Raw genomic sequence first — 25,013 nt, forward strand, 5'->3', positions numbered from 1 at the left:
TGGTTTTGTCAGTGTGGTTGTACCAAGAGATTAAAATTCCTCTAAGACTTAGTAAATGGTCTTTGAGAATTTCTGCAGCCCAAAAATTCATCATCCTTCAAGCAAACTTCGTTAGGCCAGTCCCCACTGCTACCTCCATGCCCCCAGTGAGCCATTAGAGTTAAGACTTTGTTGAATGCATCCTTCTGGTTTTTTAAAATTCCCCATCTCTGACTTTCATAGTTGACTTCTGGATAATATTTTACATATGAGCTGGCAGATAACTTTGTTTTCAAAAGGAAAATGGAGTCAGTGCCAACTCTCTAACAAAAACCTGAATATTAAATTGTGAGAATTTCAAGATATAAAGAGAGCCATATTAACTCTTCCACATGGACTTATTTTTTTAAATAGATGAAGTCAAACCTCCCTTGGTGTCTATCAGGAGGTTCAAACTAAAAACTGCCCTATGTGCACTCTTAGCCCAGTGTGACCAGCTGCTTATTCCTACCAGTAGAGCCTAGGGCCATTTAAACCATCAGGCTTAGCTGCTACCCCACAGAAGTTGGAGAAAAAACAAACAGAAGCAGGCACATACTTGCTTCACTAATTAAGATTCATTGATTGATGTGTTCCTCTTCTTATTCTTGTTCTACCATGGCCCTTCTGCACTGTACTAGTTTCCCTAGCTTCTGATCTTTTACTCCTTTTGGACCTTGGACTGCCCTTATGCCTTTTCAGGAGCATCTTTCTGATTTCCTGGTCCCCTAATGTCTTCTCAGTTACTGATTCCTGACTCCCATATCTATGCTCCCTTTACTGACTTACTTACTTACTTATTTTACTGACTTACTTACCACTTACTTAAATAGCTGGTCTTTTAGCATTCATAGAACTTACCTCATCCCAATTCCTTATCTTAAAGCCTCAGTTTGGTGTCATTGACATCAGGGCACTGACAGAGGCCTCTAATTATCTTCTAAATTATCAGATACTTGGAGGTCAAAATTACTGGGTATGAAAGTGTAAGAATGGGGATTGATTGAATAATCAATCAAATCACTTCACTACACTTATAGTTACTGACAACATAGCTAAGTCCTGTTACCTTTGTCAAATGAGAATACTTCTCAGATGAGATAATCAGAGGTATAAACTAGATATGAACAAGGCCAGGACATCTTTTTCCTTTTTGCTTTTTTTTGTTACTTTTCAATTGTTTCTCAATTTACTATTTGTTTGTAATACATTTTATTTATTTCATTAAATATTTCCCAATTACATATTTAAAAATTTTTAACATTCGCTTTTTAAAATTTTTAGTTCCAAATTCTCTCCCTCCCTCTCACCTCTCCCCCACCCCTTTAGAAATCAAGCAATATAGTGTAGATTATACATGTGAAGTCATGCAAAACTTTTTCCATGTTAGTCATATTGCAAAAGAAAACACACATATGCAAAACAAGAAATATAAAGAAAGTTTTAGAAAGTATGCTTTCATTTGCTCTTAGAGTTCATCAGTTCTTTCTCTGGAGGTGAATAGCATTTTTTACCATGAATCCTTTGGAATTGTTTTGGATCATTGTCTGGATCAAATATATTGTATACTTTATATCATGTAGTAGAGTCATAGAATGTTAGACACCTTAGAAATCAGCTATCCCAGAATGTCTTAACCTTTTTGTGCCATGATCCATATTGGAAGTCTAGTGAAACCTAGAGATCCCTTCTCAGAAAAAACCATAATGTATCAAATCTTTCACAGTTGAACATCCTTACAATATTGCTATTATAGTAACAGGACAATGTTCTACTGGCTCTGCTTACTTCACTTTGTATCAGTTCATATAAATCTTCCTGAAATTTTTTGTGAAAGAATCCTGCTTATCATTTTTATAGCACAAATTATATATCATAACTTGTTTATAACAAATTATAGATCATAACTTGTTTAGCCATTCCCCAGTTGATGGGCTAGTTGTTTGCCACCACAAAAAGAGTTGATATAATTTTTTTTTCATGTGAGTCCTTTTCCTTTTTCTTTGATCTCTTTGGGATATAGGCCTAATAGTGATATTTCTGGGTCAAGGGGTATGCAAAATTGTATAATTCTTTGGGCATAGTCAAGCTATCTTTTTCAACAAAGGCTAGGTTTGATAGTCTGTTAAGACTAGTTTAGAGACTTGGTCATCCCCTGTGGGGATTATAGTAAACTAGGACTTAGTGGTAGAAGTTTCCAGGTGTCCCCCTGAGAGAGACCCACTTAGAGGAAAAAGATGAGAGCATCCTCCAGCCTGGAAAATCTTATGAGCTTCAGATGAAAGAATTTGAACTTTTCATCAGCCTCCTAGCAGCATTCCCAGGATGGCAGTGGCTAGCAAATAGTGTCTGTATTTAGAGCTTCACATAGATGTTAAATGATGAGGAAAAGGGGATTCAAGGATCTGCAAAAGAACCCAGGACAAATGTTACACCATACCTGAGCGAGGCATCTTGAGGACTCAAGCAAAAGGATGTCTTTTGCTATAATATTCTAAGCTTAAGCACAGTTTCTCCTGGACTCTATGTACTTGCTGAAGAATCTGTCATAGATTTTTGGGAGGTTGTTTTATATTGGCTGTATCATTGTAGAAAATAACTGTTTCTAAAAGCTAACTGTCTGATATCAGCCAAGAACCCTAAGGAAAGACATAGTGGTTATTCTCTGGGGGCCCAGGCTACCAATGAAATTGGGGACTGAGAGTAACAATAGTCTATACTACACTATACTATACTGCACTATATTAAACTATACTGTATACACTGAAATATACCAATTTTCATAAAATGACAGGACTATACAAGACCTAATTTATCCTCCTGCCTTGGGACAAGACAGACTGTAGAGCACCATGGTCAGATCAATAGCCATTGCATTCTTTAAAATTATAATAAATAAACTTGCCAAAATACTGTTGTACAGCAATACATATTCAGACATACTAGAACTCTATCTTGTAAACTTTAGAACACTATATCAATATTGGTATTAAAGTAATAGTATTACTTCCTACCCTCATCCCACAAACATTCCCGCTACCTCTCCCAAGTTCTCTCTTTGATAATCCCTCAGCCTTGTATAATCAATCATCCCTGACTCAGTCCCTCCCTCATTCCCCAGACATTTCCCACCAGCGTCCCTTCCCTGTGGAGCATGGTTATATATCGGTCAATGGAAATGTTTTTTCTTCTCAACTTAGTCACTAAGCAGGCAATAGAACAAATTCCTCTCCCCAGTGCGTGTCCCACTTATTCTTTCTCTCTCAAATGACACTTACAGACCTTCCATTTTCTACCTTGAGAGTCCCCACTCTCCCTGTAGCTTAGCAACCACTCTTCCCCTTATAACCAGATGCTCCTTTGCAATCCTTGGCTTGGTAAGTCAATTCTCCAACTGGTACCTCATAGCCTAAGAACAGGGAGGGTGGCAAGAATTCTGTGATAGCCAGAAGGAGTCAGGACTCAAAACTCCACTAAACAGGAGTGAGGCTGGCTGACAGGGCAAAAAAGTTTGGTAAACCACTGGTCAAATTATAGATGAGACTGCAAAACCAGGGAATGGACATAATGGGTTTGGTCAAGTTAAGGAAAGGTCAAGAGTCCAGGAGACTGAGAAAGAGGGATCAGAAACCTAGAGAATAAAGGAATTGGGAACTCGGGCAAAAAGTCTGGGAAATAAGGGACCTGACTGTTGTAACAAGGCACCTGCATAAAGAATTAAGCTTGATACTGACACATAATCTCAATATGCTGAGGTAACATTGCTATGTGCTTCCTGACCAGGGACAGAAAGGTATCAGAAAGTGAGTAGATTTGAGTTCAAATATTGAGACAAGTGGATACCATCTGACTGAAGGAGAAACAGAGAGTTGAAAGGAATAAGGAACAAAGTAGTTTTTACCAGGGGCTATCTTCACCCTTTTCTTGCAATGGATAGAGCTCTAGGTCTGGAGTCAGGAAGACCTGAATTCAAATCCAGCCTCAGACACTTACTAGCTATGTGATGTTGGTCAAGGCACTTAAACCTCTGTTTCCTCAACTGTAAAATGGGGGTAATAAGCATCTACCTCCCAGGGTGCCTGCATAGTAGGCTATACTATGTAAGTGTTTGGGCTTATATAGTTGGGCTAAACACTATATACATACTTCTACCAAATCGCATAAAGGTACATTAGGTTCAAAGTCTAGACCATCTCCCTCTGTTCTTCTTTGATGTCAGGAGCCTTTTAATCAAAGCTCACAGATGTCCCATCCAATCCAGTTTGGCAGGAGACTTGGAGGGGGTCAGGACAGGTTTGGAACTGAAATAAAATCCTGTTACTGACTCAGAAGAACAGAAGGGATTTCCCCCCTTCTCTAAGCCATTTGCTATCGGAGGTGCAGCTGCCGTGTCCTATTCAGTTTCTTACAGAGTGAGAGTAAGTACTTTATCTGCTTCACCACCATATGTAGGGCTAGTTGGCATTGCCAGGTTGGGCTCAGTCTTTTCTGTAGATGAAGACCCCCTCTGCCACATCAGTGTTACTAACTGGGTGGTAGCACATGCTATGCTGTTTCCTCAGCAAGTATGATTCCCTCTGCATCAGGTTTATAGACACCAATGCTAATGATGGAACCAGATCCTCCTTCATCAGCTTTACTTAGATCAGGGCAAGTTGCTGGTACCTAAAAGGAAAAAAATGTCTTTTTCATTGAGACAAGCATGGACCAGCAGAAACTGCTTTGTTCCCCTTTCATTAACAATTACAAGTAATTTTCCATTTAGCTAACTGGCACAGTGGATAGAGTGTTAGACTTGGAGTCAGGAAGGCCATAGTTCAAATTCCCCCTTAGATCCTTACAAGCCATATGACCCTTGATAAGACATTAAATCTTAGTCTCTGTTTCCTGATCTGTAAAATGGGAGTGAAAATAATGAACCTACTTCATAGCATTGTCATGAATACATCAAATGAAATGACATGCCTACAGTACTTTTGCAAGTCTTTTTTTTTTTTTAAAGCAATTGGGGTTAAGTAACTTGCTCAAGGTTACACGGCCAGGTGTTTCTGGGTGGGTGCTAAGTGTCTGAGCCCGGGATTCGATCTCCAGGTGTTCTCAACACTGGAGCCTGTGCTCTTACTCGCTGTGCTACCTGGCCGCCCTGCTTTTGCAAGTCTTAAAGTGATATATGAACTCTGGCTGTCACCCAAAACTCTGTTTTCTAGGTGTTCATCAATATGAGTTGATCAGAATCAATCTACATAATATTAGGCCCTTTTCTTAAGTGTAACGACACTTGGACATACCCATATCCACCTAGGGAAAGGTGAGGGTCACTGATCCTGAAGTTGGATCTGTTCAGTGTCACCCTGGAAGGAATCTCAGTGGACCTTGGCATCTCCAAGATGGTTTCTAGAATGATCATGGTTAGTCTGGGGCCATAATTGCAGGGCTCTGGTGTTCTTGTGTCACATTTTGAAGATATGGACGTCCCAGGAATGTCTGGCTCTGGTAGGTTTTGGTATGGATAGTAAGGGTTCCCAAGCTTCTACAGAAAACTGAGAGATATCCTAGTCTGAAGCACTAGTTGATACCCTTTGGAGGTTCAGATATTGGTGTCAGCCTTAAGGAGTAAGGGGACAGAAATGCTGGCTTCTGAGTGAGATGTGTTTCAGAAAAGAATTTTAATTCCTTGGCAGTTCTTCAAAGGGAAAAAGCAGCAGCCTCAAGGACTTGGTTATTTCTCTTAAAAAATTAAATCACACGTGTGACCTTAGGCAAGTCACTTAACCCCAATTGCCCTCCAAAAATAAAAAGCAAAAAAAATAAATAAATTACAGTTGTAGTCTTTAGCCTTAAGTCAATGGAATCCAAATACTCTTAAAGAGCAAAAGTGCTTTTATCGGGGCGGCCAGGTAGCACAGCGAGTAAGAGCACCAGCTCCAGTGTTGAGAAGACCAGGAGATCCAATCCTGAGCTCAGACACTTAGCACCCACCCAGAAACACCTGGCCGTGTAACCTTGAGCAAGTTACTTAACCCCAATTGCTTAGGGGTGGCCAGGTGGCTCAGCAAGTAAGGGTACCAGCTCCAGTGTCGGGATGACCTGGATCAAATCCGGGCTCAGATACTCAGCACCACACCCAGAAATAACTGGCCGTGTAACCTTGAGCAAGTTACTTAATCCCGATTGCTTAGAAAAAAAAAAAGTGCTTTTATCTGCTTCATCATCACATGCAGAGCTGGTAGGCATTACCAGGCCAGGTTCAGTCTCTTCTATAGATGAAGATCCCTCTGCTGGGTGTCTGAGGACCTGAATCCAAAGCATGGTTCAAGTCACTTATTAACTATGAGACTTTGAGCAAGTAACTCAATATCTCAGAGTAGCATTTGTTGCCTCATTTGCAAAATGAAGGTGTTGGGCTAAGTGACCTCAAAGATCCTTCCCAGATTCTATGATCTCATAATTTTTCAACATCACAATTCACTTAGTTTTATTTCTTGGAATTCTCCCCTCCACCCCCAAGGGCAAAGCTATGGTGAATTTTCTGTTGGATTCTTGCCTCTAGGGAGAGTGAGTAATGGTTTTCTCAGGAGGCCTGACTTCCAGGATGGGAACCAAAGTTTAGACAAAGCCATAGTATTTGCTGTCACACTGGAATTGCCTAGCAAGAAATTAAGGCTGACCTGGAAGGGGGTGGGATGGGGGCAGACGTGAATGTAGGCCAGACAGGAGTTGGGGTATCAGGTAATACAGTTCAAAACTCAAGTTCACAGAGCTCAGCCAAGATGGAGAAAAGTGAACATACCATAAATCTATACAGGAAAGAGATCGAGTTCAAGAAAATTAGCTAAGGCAGGGAGAAATAATTAGATATTGTGTATCTAAGCAGATATGGTCCAAAAGCTATGGATCAAACAGCAAGAATCATGATCCCAGGCTAGAAGACTAGAGAACAGAAAGATCCAGGAAATGGTCTAAGCAAAAAGAGGTTAGGCTCTATTCCAGTCTGTATAATAATAGACTAATTAGTAGTCTATTATTATTATTCATTGTTAATAGTATAGTCTGTATAATAGGCAATAGGTATCAATTGCATTCAATTCAACACACAATTACTACTTACTACTGTATGCACAGGGCTTCTAGGTGGGGTAGTGGATAGAGAATGCCCTGGAGTCAAGAGGACCTGAGTTCAAATCCAACTTCAGACACTAATTAGCTATGTAATACTAGGCATTAATACTTAACCCCATTTGTCTCTTTTCCTCACCTCTGAAATGAACTGGAGGAAATAGCCAACTACTCCAGCATATTTGCCAAGAAAACCCCAAATGAGGTCACAAAGAGTCAGATATGCCTGAAACAACTCAACAATAACAGCAACAAATACATGTGCAAGACACCAACAGTAAGGATGTAGTCTAATACTTAGACAAAGACCTTTTAATCCAAGGGTACAGTGGAAAATTCATCTGAGTGTGTGGGTGGCCTGAACCCACAGGCTAAGGCAAGGTATACCTGGCCCAAGTAGGGAATGAAGCACAGCTAATAAGATATTACCTGATAACTATATATGTATATCTTGAGTTTCTTCATCTGTAAAATGGAAATAATTAATCTTTGCCCTACCTACCTGACAAAGCTGTTGTGAGATAATGTATATGAAAGCACTTTATAAATTCTAAAATTTATATAATATAAGAATCAGAGGCCGTATGGTATAAGGAGAAGAGTATTAGCTTTGGAATTGGGAAGATCTCAGTTCAAGGCCTGGCTCTGAGATGTACTAGCTGTCTGATTGGGGCAAGTCCCTTAACCTCAATATCTGGATCTTCAAACTAAGAATGACTCTGGTACTACCTACCTCACAGAACTTTTTCAAACTGCAAATTATTCTGTCTATGTGAATTTTTCGCTCTTCTTAGCCAAGAGTTAACCAAATATCCTTCATGCTTTGCAACAGTCTTTGCTTCCAAAATAACGAATGAAATCACTTGGTAACTTCCTTAAAAGGGCTCCTGGATTATTTGTTGGCCAAGCCACATTGACACGAAAAGTCAGGAAGGTTTGTTATATGTATTTTATGCACTTAGTAGCTGAAAAAGCTAAACGGCAGTTAGAGTATACCAGAAAGATAGGAAATAGGAGAGGTCTACTTTGTGTTTTAGTCTATGAGTTTGGCATCTTGTTCTTAAGTCATTACCATGCTGCATGAGCTATCTGACCACAAACATCTGGGATAATTAACATTTGTTCAGATGTAAAGCCCAAAGATGTAAGAGAGTGAGATATCCTTGGTCAGGAAAGGTCTCATACCCTGGCTATTCAGACCCGTCTGAATTTCATATAAATGTAACCGGTCGAGTTTAACAACAAAGTGTCCAGTGTTAGCCTAAGAAACTAGGAGTGTTCCTTGTTCAGTATAAGAGGACAAGAAAATTGCCCTTTTCAAGGTGTGAAATGTGTAAGTTATCCAAGCCATCGCAGGGAGGAAAAGTTCAATCAAATGTACTTACATAACTTCGTTGGGAATTTCCTACTACTTTGCATTTTGTTAAACATTGAACACATGTCAACCCTTCCACCTAAAGTTAAGCTTGTGCCTATAACAATTATGAAAAAAAAAAAATTTTCTTTTTGCTTTTTGGAGGGCAATTTTGGGTTAAGTGACTTGCCCAAGGTCACATGGCTAGTTTTTGTGTTAAGTGTCTGAGGCCAGATTTGAACTCAGGTCCTCCTGACTCCAGGGCAGGTGTTCTATTCACTGTGCTACCTAGCCACCCTGCAATTATGAAAAATTAACAAAATGTGACCATTAGCCAGAATATTAATACCATTGAAGGAAAATGCTTTACTAGTCACACGGTTTGGAATCATTTAGGTCTAAATATATTTGCTCTGTCTTATAAATAAATACAATTTTTTTTTCTTGGACAGCTTGAGAGTCAAGAACACTTGAATGCAAATACTGTCTCTCACACTTAATAGTTGTGTGATCATGGGCAAATCAACTAACCTCTCTGAGCCTTAGGCAACTCTCTAAAATTTTAAGTTATAAATGAGTTGCAATCTGATTTGGTAAAAGGAGTTCCCATACTAGGAGTTCTAACACTGAAAAAAAAATCAGAGGTCCTTGATATTATGGGGTTTTTGTTTGTTTGTTTTTACCAAAAGGTAAAAACCAAACTGTTAAAAGTTTAGCTATTTACCCTATGAGAAGAAAACTAGAGAGCTATGTAAGGGTCAAATAGTGTAACTATAAATGCATGAGAAAGATAAAAACACTGAAGTAAAGAAAATTTTGTTTTTCTGGAAAATACAAATAGATCATTGGGAATTAAAGATGGAAATAAAAACCTTGGAAATTTTGTGATTACTTGGAAGACATGAACTAAAAAAATATTTTTACCCAAAACTGCAAGAATAGGGGATTACTCCCTCTAAAGAGAACTATTGAGAAGAGAAATTCCAGTGGTTTGGCAATTTGGCAAACCTTAGTGACCCCTTTTTGTCTGCATTTAATTTAATGAAGTTCTTCAGGATTTCATTATAATGAGTTAAAATAGGTCACTTCTTTCAGTGTACCCCCTCCCCAAGCCCATAATAAAACATGTGGAAAATGTCTATCTCATATCCATTATCGGTTCTTTCTTTTAAGACCATCTCAAAACTCTGCCCTAACAAAAGATCTTTCCTGAATATTTATTTATTTATTAATATCCCAATATATTCTGGTCCCTCATTTCCTTTGCATCCTCTAGGATTTACGTATCAATTTTTACTGGATTTTTGGTATTAGTTGACTTGTTTACAAGCTGTCTCATATGTGTATACTCTAGTTCCAAATACTATGTTAAGTCCCTCAGTAATAATAAGTTTACATCAGTCATTACTTCTATGTCTTTGTAATTTCTCTTTAAGGCCAAGTTGTGAGACAATCCCAGTAGCTCCATTCCTGTCCCATTTATGAGCAGGTTCCAATTTTTTTTTTCTGGTTCTAATTTAATACTTGTGGGCTTTCGGCTGTCCTCACCAAGCAGAGAGTACAAAATAATGGTGATGATGGCAATGATGATTAGGACAGTAGTGATGATAGACTATAAAGCAAACAAATCTCTGTCCTTAGATCAGTGCTTACCTTAGTGTCTTGTGTTCATAGTTCTCTTCTCTTTGACTTCCAGACTCTTGATCCTGTCTGCTTACCAGGAGTTCTTAACTTAGGATCTGGGAACTTACTTTTAAAAAATATTTTGATAACTCTATTTCAATGTAATTGATATTTCCACTGTAACGTTAGTTTTGATTTCCATTTAAAAACATGATCCTGAGAAGGAGTTCATAGACCACCAGACTGCCAGAGGGATCCATGACACAATGAAGGTTAAGAGCTCCTTGATTAGGCAGTACCTGTCTGACTTTATCTACATTAGTTAATTTTTCTAGATTCAATTTTTTCCTACCTTTAGTACATCCAATTTACCCCACACACACACACACCTACTCAACCTTGTCTTCTGCTCTAGAAATTGATTTTTCTTCCTATTGACTTTCAGTATCTGCCACCCCCCTTGCCTAGAAAAACTCTTGCCCCTGGTACCTCCGGACCTATTGTTAGGTACATCCCAGGCTCTTTCATGAGATTCATCTTTGCTGACCTTGACCTGTTTCAGCTGATTTTATTAGTACAGAGAACTCCCAATAAAGAAAGCTTCATTGCTAATAATATAGATCACCAACTGTTTTACAACTTTGTAGTCTTAAAAAGTTGCTTGAGGCACGGAGAATTTAAGTGACTTGCCCAAGGTCACAGCCAGTGAGTATCAGAAATGAGACTTAAAAGGGCAGCTAGGTGGTGCAGTAAAGAGAGCTTTGGCCCTGGAGTCAGGAGGACCTGAGTTCAATTCTGGCCTCAGACACTTAACACTTACTAGCTGTGTGACCTTGGGCAATTCACTTAACCCCAATTTCCCTGCCTTTCTCCATCCAAAAAGACAAAAAAAGAAAGAAATAAGACTTAAACCCATGCCTTTCCAACTGTAAGGCCAGTTTTTCTAAAATACCACATTGTTGTTTCCTCAAAGTCTGTCTTTCCTTCTTTATTTCTCTCTCTCTCCACCATCCCCCATCCCTCACTATCTCCTTCTCTTCCTTCCCTTCTTCTATATACATACACACATAACACAGGTGTTCCAGTCTCAGAAATCTGTAGGAAAGAAAAGGGAAGAATCTGAGACCTTGAGAAACTTTAATAATTTTTTAAGTTTTGTTCATAATCTAAACAAGATGACAATAGCATGCCTATGCTACATACATACATAATATATACTTATGTAAATCACTCAGCACTGTTTGGAGATTTAAAGTTAGTGGTAAGTGTATCATTAAAAGCAAATGTTCTCACCACATTGTTCAAATGAGAGACTTGTTAACCCCAAAGGGCCCAAGTTCTAACTTCTACTGGTGGTTTTTGGCTGGTTTGAACTAGCTAATGTAATTTTGTCTTCTCATGGCAATGGGGGAGTTGTTTTTATGAGGGCCAGTTATATGCTTTTTTAGATGAAAGCTACAGGAACAGTGTAGAAAGCTGAGTGGCCTGGTCTCGGAGAAAGGGTTATGTAAAAGATATGGATCTTTGAAAATGCTGCCTATACTTCCCCTGTTACCCAATAGTTAAGTAACTTAATTAGCTAGAATCCAATGTGCTTGATTGGTCTATTGGAAACGGAAGAATTATCACTAACAAGATATCTTAGAAATAAATTTGAACTTTTATTTCTGCTTCTTAGGAATTCCAATTAATTTTTCTTTCTTTTAAAACAGGAGAACAAAAAACTGGCCGTGTAACCTTGTACTTAACCCCAATTGCTTAAAAAAAAACAACAGGAGAACAAGATCAAAACAGTGTTTGAACACTGTAATGGATAAAGCAGTCATTTTTTCTTTTCCTCTCCTGTTCTACAATTTGCCCTCTGTTCCTTCCATTTTAGCTTTTTACTCATCTTTCATACATCTTTCTTTAGCAATACTTAAGTAAAAAAGTATTTCTTTTTTTGTTTTTAAAGTAGCATAAATGTTAAGTGGCTTGGAGGGATGGCCATAGATAGAGATGAAGTATACAATGCCATATGCTAAAATTTGAGAAGCCCTGCTGCAAAGTCCTACCCACCCCTGAAATAATCCCACCACCACTATCTTGCCATGGTGGCTTTCTCCCCTCTTTCTCTTGGGTCTAAGATTTCTACTGCTAGAACCTTTCCTCTAGATTAGATTTAAAAGGGTCATTATAGGGGTGGCTAAGTGGCACAGTGAATAGAGCACAAGCCCTGGAGTCAGGAGGACCTGAGTTCAAATCTGGCCTCAGACATTCAACACTTACTAGCCATGTGACCTTGGGCAAGTCACTTAATCCCAATTGCCCTGCCTTCCCTGCTCCAAAAAGAAAAAAAAGGGGGGGGGGTCATTATATCTAGGAGAGGTCTACTTGCTTCATCTATATTGTCTGGGACACTCCCTTTCAGCTATCTCCCATTAACCCGTTGTAATTGATTAGTTGATCAGATTAACTAGGTATCACCTTAGAAAGCTCAAGGAGTCTTGCCATAAAGGGATAAATCATGGAATTTTAGAAATGAACTAAATATAAATAACGTTGCCTAATTCTCTCACTTATAGATGAAGGAAGTAAGACAAGAGAAACTGTGTGACTTCAACTAGTAGATGATAAGGCAGGACCAATACCCAAGACTCCCTTTACTCTTTGTCTAGTACTTTTACTTTGCATAATATCTGCAGTAATGTTCGAGGAAGATGGTCTAGTCTCACCTAAACTATTAGATTAATCTAGGGTTACTACCAATAATTTAACCAATTAACTAACCATACCACACTGGAAGAAAGAAGACAGAGAACATGCCTATATGAGGAAATCAGGCCATAGCAGTGGAGAATGTTGGGTAGTTTACTAGTGGCAATGTAAAAGACTCTATGGGATCCCACCCATGGATCTCAGAAACTTAACATCCTTTCACTACGTTTGTATTTATTTGTTTACTTACTAACTGTGTAATCTTGGACAAGTCACTTAACCTCTGGATGCCTTAGTTTCCTGATCTGTAAAATTGGCATAGTAACATTGCCCACTTCATGTGATTGTTTTTAGGATCAAATGAGATAACATTTGTAAAGTACTTTATAAACTTCAAAGTGATACATAAATGTGAGCTATTATTACTTTAACTTACCCTGAGAGAGAAAGCAATTCTGGTCACTAGACATTCTCATTCTTACTGCTTTTGCTGCTTCCCAAAACACCCCCTAGTCTGCCTCTCCCCTCTTCAAGATCTAAATCACAGCTAAGCTTAGCAAGGACAAGAGAAAAAGTATAAAATTTATACTTTTTATACTTGCTCAAAGGGGTAGTCCCCCGAAAAGAGTCCATGCTCCTACGTCCCATTTGGTCAGTCACTTGGAGGGGCAGCCCTAGTTACAGAAAACCAATCAGGAGTTGCATTGATTCTTGAGGAAATCAAAAATGATCAAAACCTGTGGGGAGGAGCTTTAATTATCTCAGACAAAGGTTTACTCCCTGTGAGCTCATCAGATTGATTAGGGACTCACTTGTTTAACTCCCTTTATATAACAAATAACATTGTTTTATTTGAAGAAATCTTCCACCAAATCTTTCACCAAAATGGGATATTAATGTGAAAAATTCAGACTCAGATATTTAAACTGAGGTGACCCAATTCTTTCAGATGGCTCTATAGATGGCAGATGACTTTCACTATAAGACAGATATTTTCTGCAGGATTAAACTACTTAAGTTTAAATTAAATTCTTAAAATTAAAAATAGGAAAAGAAAACCTATCCTTCAGGATTCAGCTCAAATGTTGCTTCCTTCATGATGCTTTCCCTGATTGCCTCCTTCTCTTCCTCCAATCCCAAACAGATATGATTTCTACTTCCTCTAGTACTGTACAGTCTTTTGTGTTTCTCCAATTTGATGTGGTGGTTGTTCAGTCATGACCTATTCGTGACCCCATTTAGGATTTTTTGGCAAAGATATTGGAGTGGTTTTTCATTTCCTTCTCCAGTTCATTTTTTAATTAACATTTATTTATTTGCTATTTTATTTTTCCCAATTACATATAAAACAATTTTTAACATTCATTTTGTAAAATTTTGAGTTCCAAATTCCCTCCCCCACCCTCCCTTTTTCCCCTCATTGAGAAGGCAAGCAATTTGATATAGGTTTTGCATGTGCAGTCCTCTAAAATATATTTCTATATAATGTCATGTCAGCACCAACATAACATTCCAGTGCCTAAGGCATCTATGAATATGCCAGTGTAATTCTGAATCACAAAATATAACAGATTCTCCACATGAAAGACAGAACCAAAACATTTATTCAAACACCAGAAAGTTGAATCCCAACACCAGAAAGTCAAATCTATCATAGCAACAAAGAAATCTATACACAATAACAATGCAGGGGGCACCATCATTCCCAAGACTTCCCCCTGGTAGGACTTTCCCACAAATGAACACAGCTTGCTGCTTACTTCCTCTCTCTCTCTCTCCCTCAGCTCTAGCTGCTCTGACCAACTTCCTCTGGGCTCTGCTCCACCCTTCCTGCTCCACCTGTTCAGCAAGCTTCTCCCACTACAGGCTTCATGTGACTCAAACTCATGTGACTTAGGCTTCCATATGACTTAAGCAGGTCACATAGGCCTATTAATGAATGGGAAAGAGCTTCCCATTTGCATAACTATTACATCATGTTGTGAAAGAAAACACAGACAATGAAAAAAGAAAATGAAAGTTTTAAAAAGTATGCTTTGATCTTCAATCAGACTCTATCAATTCTTTCTCTGGAGATTGATAGTATTTTTTTATCATAAGTCCTTCAGATTTGTCTTGGATCTTCTTTGTATTACTTAAAATAGCCAAGTCACTCACAGTTGATCATTGTACAATATTGCTGTTACTGTGTAAAATGTTCTCCTGGTTCTACTCACTTCACTTTGATCAGTTCGTATAAGTCTTTCCAGGTTTTTCTGAGAGCATCTTGCTCATCATTCCTCATGGTACATTAATATTCTATGATAATCATATACTACAACTTGTTTAGTCATTCCCCAATTGATGGGTATTCCCCTCAATTTCCAGTTCTTTACCACCACAAAAAGAGCTGCTATAAATATTTTTTGTACAAATCCTTTTCCTTCTTGGGTTTTTGGGGTTTTTTTTTTGCCTTTTGTAGGGCAATTGGGGTTAAGTAACTTGCCCAAGGTTACATGGCTAGTTTTTTTGTGTGAATGTTAAGTGTCTAAGGCTGTAACCGAACTCAGGTCCTCCTGACTCTGTGGCCAGCGCTTTACTCACTGTACCACCTAGCCGCCCCAAGGCTAATATTTTTTTTTGCCTTTTTTGGAGGGTAGTTGGGGTTAAATGACTTCCCCAAGGTCACACAGCTAGTTTTTTGTGTTAAGTATCTGAGGCCAGATTTGAATTCAGGCCCTCCTGACTCCAGGACCAGTGCTCTATTCACTGCACCACCTAGCCACCCCTTCTTGTTTTTTTTAATCTCTTTTGGGATACAGATGTAGTAGTGGTATTTCAGGGGTCAAAGAATATGCATGGTTTTTATAGCCCTTTGGGCATAGTTCCAAATTGCTCTCAAGAATGGTTGAATCAGTTCACAACTTCACCAACAGTGCATTAGCATCTCAATTTTCCCCTCCAATATTTGTCATTTTCCTTTTCTATAGTGTTAGCCAATCTAATAGGTATGGGGTATTTTAATTTTGTTTTAATTTCTATTGTTTTATAAGAAATGAGGAGCAGATGGACTTCATATTTACCTGGAGAGGCTTATATGAACTGATGCTGAGTGAGAAGAGCAGAACCAGGAGAAATTTGTACACAATTACGGACACAATGTATGTGTGAAGACCAACTTTGATAGACTGGACTCTTCTCAGCAATGCAGGGTTATAAAAGACTCATGATGGAGAGAGATGACTACATTCAGAGAAAGAACTAGAAAGAACAATGTTTGAATGCAAATTGAAGCAAACTACCTGCTCTCTTTCTTTTTATTGTTTGTTTTTGTTTCCTCTTTCCCAGTGTTCATTCCATCCGTTACAATCCTTCTTTATAACCTGACTAATGTTTAATGTGAAAGTATTTGTAGATCCTATGCTTGATTGCATGCTGCTATTGGGGGGGACTGGGGAGCAGGGGGAGGAGAGGGAGAGGGAGAAATTTGAAACTCAAGGGATTGTGGAACTGAATCTTGTAAACTAGAAGTAAATAAAAAATTTAATAAAGACAAAAAAAATTTAAAGAAAGGAAAAAACAAAAAAAATTGTTTTAATTTACATTTCTTTAATCAAAAAGTGATTTAGAGCTCTCATTCGGCCAACATGGTGTTCAAGCGCTATGTGGAGATCAGCCTCATGGCCTCTCCTTTGGGCCGCACGCCGGCAAGCTGGTGGCCCTCATGGACATGATCGATCAGAACCAGGCTTTGGTTGATGGCCCCTGCAGCGGTGTGAGGAGACAGGCCATGCCATTTAAGTGTATGCAACTCACAGACTTCGTGCTCAAGTTCCCACACAGAGCCCGTCAGAAGTATGTCCGGTCTGCGTGGGAGAAAGAAAAGATCAATACAAAATGGAAAGCCACACGATGGGTCAAGAAGATCAAAGCCAGAGAACGGAAAGCCAAGATGACAGATTTTGACCAGTACAAAGTCACGAAGGCCAAGAAAATGAGAAATAGAATTATCAAGCATGAAGTGAAGAAGCTCCAGAAGGCATCCACCCAGAAGGGGTCTCCCAAGAAGGGAGCCACCCAGAAGGCACTTGATACTAAGGTCTCTGCCAAGAAGATCCCCTCAAAGAAGGCTGAGGGCCAGAAAGCAGCCCCCGGCCAGAAAGGCCAGAAGGGCCAGAAAGCCTCTGGCCAGAAGGCCTCAGCCAAGAAGGGACCTGCTCCAAAGGGACCTGCCCAGAAGGCACCTGCCCAGAAAGCAGCTGCTGCTCCAAAGGTCAAAAAATAAGAGGCTGCCCAAAATCAAATAAAGATTTTCCTACACACACACACACACACACAAAAGTGATTTAGAGCATTTTTTCATATGACTATAGATAGCTTTGATTACTTCATCTGAAAACTTTCTGTTCATATCTTTTGAGCGTTTATCAATTGGAGAATGTCTCATTTTTATAGATTTGACTCAGTTCTCAATATATTGGAAAAATGAGGCCTTTATCAGAGAAATTTCCTGTGAAAATTTTTTCACACTTATGGTTACTGTGCATTTACGTCCATCATATTTCCTCCTGTTTATCCTACACTCTTTCTCCTTTCACCCTTTCTATCCTCAAAAGTGTTTTGCTTCTGACTACTGCATCTCCCAATCTGCCCTCCTTTCTATCAGCCCCCTTCCTTCCCCTGATACCTTCCTATAGGGTAAGACAGAGCTCTGCACTCAAATGAGTGTTCTCTGAGCCAATTCCAATGAGAATAAGGTTCAAGCACTTCCCCTGCCACCCACCCCTCCCATTTTCCCCTTCTCCATAAAAGCTCTTTCTTGCCTCTTTTTTTGTGAGATAATTTAGTCTATTCTGCCTCTCCCTTTTTTTCTCTCAGTTTATCCCTCTTTCTCATCCTTTATTTTTATTTTTAAATATAATCTCTTCATATTCAACTCACACCCATGCCTTCTGTCTATATATACTCCTTCTAACTGCCCTAATTAAGAAAGTTCTTAGGAGTTAGAAGTATTGTCTTCCCATGTAGGAATGTAAACAGTTTAACCTTATTGAATCTCTTATGATTTATCTTTCCTTTTTTACTTTTATATGCTTCTCTTGAGTCTTGTATTTGAAAGTCAGATTTTCTATTTAGCTCTGGTCTTTTCCCCAGAAATTCTTGGAAGTCCTTTTTTCATTGATACCCATTTTTTCCCAGAAGGATTATACTCAGCTTTGCTAGGTAGGGGATTCTAGATCTTTTGTCCTCCAGAATGTCATATTCTAAGCACTTTGATCTTTAACATAGAAGCTGCTAAATCTAGTGTTATCCTTACTACAGCTTCATAGTTGAATTGTTTCTTTCTGGCTACTTGCAATATTTTCTCCTTGGGCCTGGCATTCTGGAATTTGACAATAATATTCCTGGAAGTTTTCATTTTGAGATCTCTTTCAGGAGGTGATTGGTAGATTCTTTCCATTTCTATTTTATGCTCTAGTTCTAGAATATCAGGGTAGCTTTCCTTGATAATTTCTTTAAAGATGATGTCTAGGCTCTTTTTTTCATCATGGTTTTCAGATTGTCCAATAATTTTTAAATTATCTCTCCTAGATCTATTTTCTGGGTTAGTTGTCTTTCCAATGAGATATTTCACATTTTTTTTCTATCTTTTTGTTCTTTTGATTTTATCTTACTATTTCTTGATGTCTCATGGAATCATTAGCTTCTTCTTGCCCAATCCTAATTTTTCTTTGGAGAGGGGAAGGTAGGGCAATTGGGGTTAAGTGATTTGCCCAATGTCACACAACTAGTTTTAGTGTTACCAATCCTAATTTTTAAGGAATTATTTTATTCATTGATCTTTTGCACCTCCTTTTTCATTTAACCACTTCTACTTTTTAAGGAGTTCTTCTCTTTAGTGAATTTTTGTGCCTCTTTTACCATTTGGTCTTTTCTGTTTTTTAAGGTTACTTTCTTCAGTATTTTTTGTGCCTCCTTTACAAAGTTGTTGACTCTTTTTTCATGATTTTCTTGTATCACTCTCATTTATTTTCCCAATTTTTCCTGTACCCCTCCTTTGATTTTTAAAATCCTTTTTTAACTCTTCCAGGAATTCTTTGGGGCCCTGATATCAATTCACATTTTTCTTTGAGACTTTGGATGTAGCAGTTTTGACTTTGTTGTCTTCTTCTGAACTTATGTTTTCATCTTCCCTCTCACCACAGTAACTTTCTATGGTCAGGTTCTTTTTTGTTGTTTGCTCTTTTTCCAGCCTATTTCTCAACTTTTAACTTAATGTTAAAGTTAGGCTCTGCTTACAGGATGAAGGGGGTATTGTCCCATACTTCAGGGTTTTTTGTGCAGATGTTTTCAAAGTTAGTTCTGGGAGTCTGTAAGTTTTCAGTATGTTCAAGGTGATATGATCTAAGGAAAGGTATATTTACTTTTCTCCTGGACTGTGCTCTAGTCTGTGAATGACCACAGGCAATCTTTTCTACTCTGGAGCTGTAACCAGGTTCCCTGTTCCCCAGTGGCTGCAGCTTTGGTGGGCTAGTCCTTCTCATTGCCCTTGAAATGCATTCCAGGACTGCACCCGGGATCCAAATATAGGTAATACAACAGAGTCCTGCACCCAGTGCCAACAAAGGGATTCCTGTAATCTCCTTCAGACCAATTGTCTAACCACTTTACTGTCTACAGGCTGAGAGCTCCCACAACTGCTGCTGCTGATTCAATTGGCCCCAAGGGCTTGCTGAGACTTGCCTGCTCTGGATTGCACTCTTACTTTACTCCAGTGTGACAGAACTTTTCTGCCAACCTTATGAGTTGTCTTAGCGTGGAAAATTGTTTCAACCTCTTCTTTTGTGGATTCAGCTGCTCCAGAATTAATTTTGAGGTATTATTTGAAACTGTTTAGAGGGGAATTTTGGAGGACTCAGGCAAGTCCCTGTCTTTTCTCTGTCACCTTGGCTCCACGCCTCTCCAGCTCATTTTTACAGATGAGGAACTGGGGCAAATAGGGTTAAATGACTTGCTGAAGGTCACACAGCTAGTAAGTGGGACAAATTTGAACTCAGGAAAATGAGTTGTCCTAATTTTAGGTTTGGCATTCTATCCACTCTGCCACCTAGCTTCTCCTATGGTATCACCATATCTTGCCTTACACTATATTTATTTGTTGACTTGGTTTACCTATCCCACCAAGTTATAAGCTCCTTAATGGCAGGAGCTGGAATGTTCATATTTGTATCGCCTTTCTCACTCTCCACTTCCCCTCCTCTTTTCTCCCTTCCCATCTCCCAGTTTCTAGCATAGTGTCTGGAATTTAGTAAAATAGTCATGTGACATGTGAATGCTCCCTTTCTCTGTGTCTTGTTCTATTCTTTTCTGTATATTAAACCTACCTTTGCTGTGATTAGTCTGATGTGGGCCTAGTGAACATACAGACCAGTTCACTTTGTTAAGATGGCATCTCCACTTGGAGTTGACTAAGGAGTTGTTTCTGTGCTGATATATGGGGGAAGTGAATATGCTATTATTCAGGATTGAATATGCTATTCTGTCCTGGTTGGCCCACCACATGGTTGAGAGGGATCTTTTTCCCATTGACTGCATAGACAGAACCATCAGTATCTTCCAAAGAATCTGAGTCAGTTCCTGATGTTTCTAAACTGTCTTCCTCTCTGGAAAGGAAATAAGGTGACTCCTTCACTTACTGCTTCTCTGAACCATGCTGTAAGGATAAGGACCATGGACCCTCTAGTCCCCAAAGTTCATAAGTCCCCCCAAAAAAACAGTCCTGGATCCTTGGCCTTTTCATCATTCTTTTCTGTTCTGGGTAAAAAGAGTGGAGTCTCCAACCTTGGTTCGAACCATGACCCACAGGAATCTAGGAGTAAGAATTCAGATTGTTTGGCAGCCATTGGAACATTAATGTCCAAATGTGTAAGGAATTATTGTCGGGAGTGACTTTCAGGACTCTAGCCCAGTGAAAGGATTCATCCAGAAGCTATGCTACATTTGGATGTGACTTGGTAGACCTATGCTATGGAGAAACTGAACTAAATCATGAGCTTTAACTCCACCTCTATCTATATCCACCTGAGATGACATAAGGGGAATTATGTCTCTGAGGTATTGAAGGGAAATGTTTGATTGCTCTTCCTATATCTATGGAATAAATATCTCCTTGCCAAAGCCAACTAATGTTAAGTGGTCAAATGAAACTGACCTATTTGTCACTGGCCCCATAAAATTTGATGGGGGGAAAGAGAGATTGTGGGGGCTTGAACCAAGAGCAAAGAAAAGGTACCCCAGAACCCTCAGAGTAAATATCACAGTCCTGGACTTGATAGTGGGGCCACAGCATAAATGTAACATTAGCATTTACAGTATTTGTACAAGGAGGGATCCTCTCCTATGATTTCATTGATGGAAGGAAATTTCACTGTGGAACCTCCATTGATTACAGGTTAGTAATTCATCTGTAATTTATTATTTTAGAGAATTGGATTAGAACTCATCTTCCTGACTCCAAGGCTTGCCTTCTATCCATTAGATCATAGTACCTTTCACTGTGACATACATTTCTCTATAAAGCAATGCAATAAGTTCTATAAGTCATATCATAGGAGCATTCATCTTTAACACTGACTACCCTGGCTCTCACTGCTTGAAGAGCAGATATGTTACATTTCACCCATCCCTCAGAGTTCTCCAGTACTCTTAAGAGGATTGGGGAGTGTCTAATTTTTCTACAAATAGCTCCAGCCCCTGCCAATGATTTAGACCCCAAGAGTAAGGATAGTTCCCTCTAGCCCAATTCCATGTAACCACTACCAGATTTTCTTTTATATAGGAATATTTACTTCAAATTATAATTACAAATATGCAAACATCTTTGCCTAGTTCCTATAGAGCACAGTCCCATTTCCAAGTCCAAAATTCCCCTTAGGCTTGAGACCCAAGCACCCTGGCATTTCCAGGCTTCCCTGCTAGGAAAACTGGCTGTAACATCCCTCCTGGAATCCTGGTTCCAAGTTTATCATGGCTTGAAGACCCAGGTCCTACAGGAATCACTGCCAGCACCTAAAACTGAGGACAAATAAAACCAAATAGAAACAAATACCCCCAAGACCCTTTTCTCAGAGCTACTGCTAAAAGGGGGGGGGGAAGGGCTAGGCATTGCATGACCTGGTTTAGTTCATGGTAACCACGTCGTGAGTGAGCTAGGTGTGATCTTTACCCTGTGTGTGAAATAGGAAAGACAATGAACAGGAAAAAAGAGACTATCCCCAATCTGGGCAGTTTTCAAGACTACAACCTTTTCTGTCTGCAGAGTCTATCAAAGAAGGACACTCCCTCCTATGTTGTATTACAACTCAGGGAAGCAGCATGCCTCTGTGTTAGGGGATCTGGGCAAGCTCATGTCAAGCCTCTCTACATATTTCTTCCTATTAAAAATTTTCCATCCCTAGAAAGAAGGCCAGGATGCATTTTTTTCATGTAATCCTTTTTCCAAATTCAGAACAGTTCTCTATGGTCTCTGAGAAAGCATAAGCAATGCCCATTCATTTGCTTCCCTAATATTATACAGTAAAATCTCAAAACAGTCAATATACAATCCCACGTGGACAGAGGAAACATCAAATTATCCTCAAAGATGAAGTTTTTTCAATTCAACAAAATGAGAAGCATTTTTTTTTTACAAAGTAGACCAAATATCTCTGCTTAGCCTTAGCATTATAGGGCCTTTCTCATCCTACAAGCAAAAGAAAAAGCAATGAAAGCAAAGAAAATTGGACTACATGTCAGGTAGAAACCTGGTCCACAATGAGCTTTCTAAACTACATGGAGTACTCTCTATAAGAATCTGGGACTGAGAGCTGACTAAGCATCACCCCATTCTCAGATGAGAAAATTGTCCTGGGTGGAACCTCTTCCAGTGATTCTCTCATTACATAAGGCCATCCAAATGAGATCTGGACAAAAAGGTGTCCTTTTCTTCACAGAGCACACCCAGATTCCCTAGGGGTTCCTCTGCACCGTAAACAGTACCCATAAAGGTCCAGGAAATTTCCTCTGGGTCCCTATTCCAAACAGTACCCTAAATTTCCCTCATGGATCCTTGCTGTTGCCAGGAAAAACTTAATGGGATTGCAAATTTACCCATCAGAACAAAAAAACAAGTAGGCTCTGTAAGGAAAGTAGCAAAGAAAGTCAGCTACTTGTGGATTTTAGGCAAATGCATCTCACACTAAGAAGTTGTAGAGAATTCTACATGCATGGAAGGCAAACAATATATCTGTCTAAATGCAAACAGACTATATGAACATTTCTGCTGGAGAATAGCAATCTAATAATTTTAGATGTCTCACATTAAACTTAATAATATAAGTATTTATACACAACTCAATAAAGCAGAACACATCAGAATATCAGTATCAGGCATTAATATATTGACACTTATACAGAATTCAACAACACAGAAAGAATCATTATTTAACAGTCCAGCAATCAACAAATGAGGAGTTTGCAAATTTATACCAATGGAATTGTCTTATGAGGGAACACACATTGAATAAAAACTTGACTGTACATTTATAGCCTAAATAAAAAATTGTCAAATTTCTCTAGGATCTTACAATCCAGAGTGTCTCAAAAATTCAACATCCAGGACAGAGAATCTCCCTCAAAAGTGAAGGGTCAAATTTTATCCTAGACAAGGCTTCACATGTAACACTAACTTCCTTGATCCCCATTTCCTAAAGGTCAAGTATGTTCCATTTCACCCCTCCCCCAGGATTCTTCAATACCCTTAAGAGAGGGCTGGAGAATGTTTAGTCTCTCTGAAAAGGCTCCAGTCACTACCAATGATATTTCCCCAAATGCAGTCCCCTGTGTAACCACTATCAGATTATACTCTACAAAGGATTGTTTATTTCAAAATGCATAATAACAAAGATACAAACAATTTAGCTCAGTTTCTATATAGCCCAGATCCAGTTTCAGTCCAAAACCCCTCCTAGGCTTAAGTCACAAGCACCCTGGCTTCTCCAGGCATCCCTGCCAAATGGACTGGCTGCAACATCCCTCCTGGCATCCTGACTCCAAGGTTGCCATGGCTTGAAGTCTCAGTTCCTGTGGGGATCAACGCCAGAACCTAAAACTGAAACGGACAAACAAAACTAAACAGAAACACTCCCAGGCCCATTTCTGAGAGCTGGGGTAAAATAGAAAGGGCATAAGACATCCCCTCTCCTGGTTCAATTCTTAGTGCCCATGAGTGTAGTCTTCACCTTCTGGAGATAGGAGGAGGAAAAAAAAACATAGGAAAAAGAGAGAAAATGTCTGTGCGGCCAGTTTTCAAGTCAGAAGCCTGTTCTGGCTACCAGACAATCAAAGGAGTGCACTCTCAACCTTTGTGGTAGTAGAACTAGGAAGAAAGGTGTTTCTATATTAGGCAGTCTAAGTATGCATAGGTCAAGTCTCCTGATGTATCTATACCTCATAGAGCTACCCATTTTCTATGATGGGGACATGATACATGCTGATGGAAATGACCAAATATAGAGTGTGAGTACAAAATTGAAAATTGCACCATTATGATGACCAAGCAAGCTTGGCCCAGGAGAAGAGATAAAAAAAATATACCTCCCTCCCTTCCTTGCTGGAGTGGGGGCTATGGGTGTGGAACATCACATCAGACTTGTGTTAGATTTGGTTAGTTTTGCTGCAAGGAATGTCTTACTGAATCAAAGAGGAGAGGAGGGATATGTTAAGAAATGAAGGTCATGTAAAAACAGAAGATCAATTAAGATTTTTTTTTAAAGAAATAAAAATGTAAAATTGGATATTGGTAAACCAATGAATTTTCACAAGAAATAAACCTATTTTCTAATAATAAAGGAATTAAATGTCAACTCTACATCCATTCAGAATAACATCTATTCGATGAGTCTGTCTCTTGTTTTCAAACACAGGGAGTGGTCAATGAACTTTGAGCATATTTATAAATTTTATTATTTTCCAAGCCACTGGGTGGTGCCTTTCCTGTAGGTGTCTAATAAAGTCTAATTGTGAGTCAATTGACAAAATATGAGGATACCTGCTATACTTGTACCTCACCTGACTCATTTCATACTAAATAACTAAATTGCAGTGGGAATGAAAGAAAATCTTATTTTTTCTGTACGTCTGTTATGACTCCTATCACATCCTGCCTTAAGCCGTGCACTCTTTCAGA

General features: G+C 39.0%; 1 pseudogene; it reads left to right on the forward strand.

Moving 5' to 3' along the window:
- The first annotated feature begins 16,434 nt into the window (after nucleotides 1-16,434).
- LOC138156781 (large ribosomal subunit protein eL14-like) lies at nucleotides 16,435-17,107 on the forward strand (annotated as a pseudogene).
- The last annotated feature ends 7,906 nt before the right edge of the window (nucleotides 17,108-25,013 follow it).

This window comes from Petaurus breviceps, unplaced genomic scaffold (genome assembly GCF_028583685.1).
Source record: "Petaurus breviceps papuanus isolate PSGF00001 unplaced genomic scaffold, PetGlider_PUasm1.0 110, whole genome shotgun sequence".
Lineage (NCBI taxonomy): Eukaryota > Metazoa > Chordata > Mammalia > Diprotodontia > Petauridae > Petaurus > Petaurus breviceps.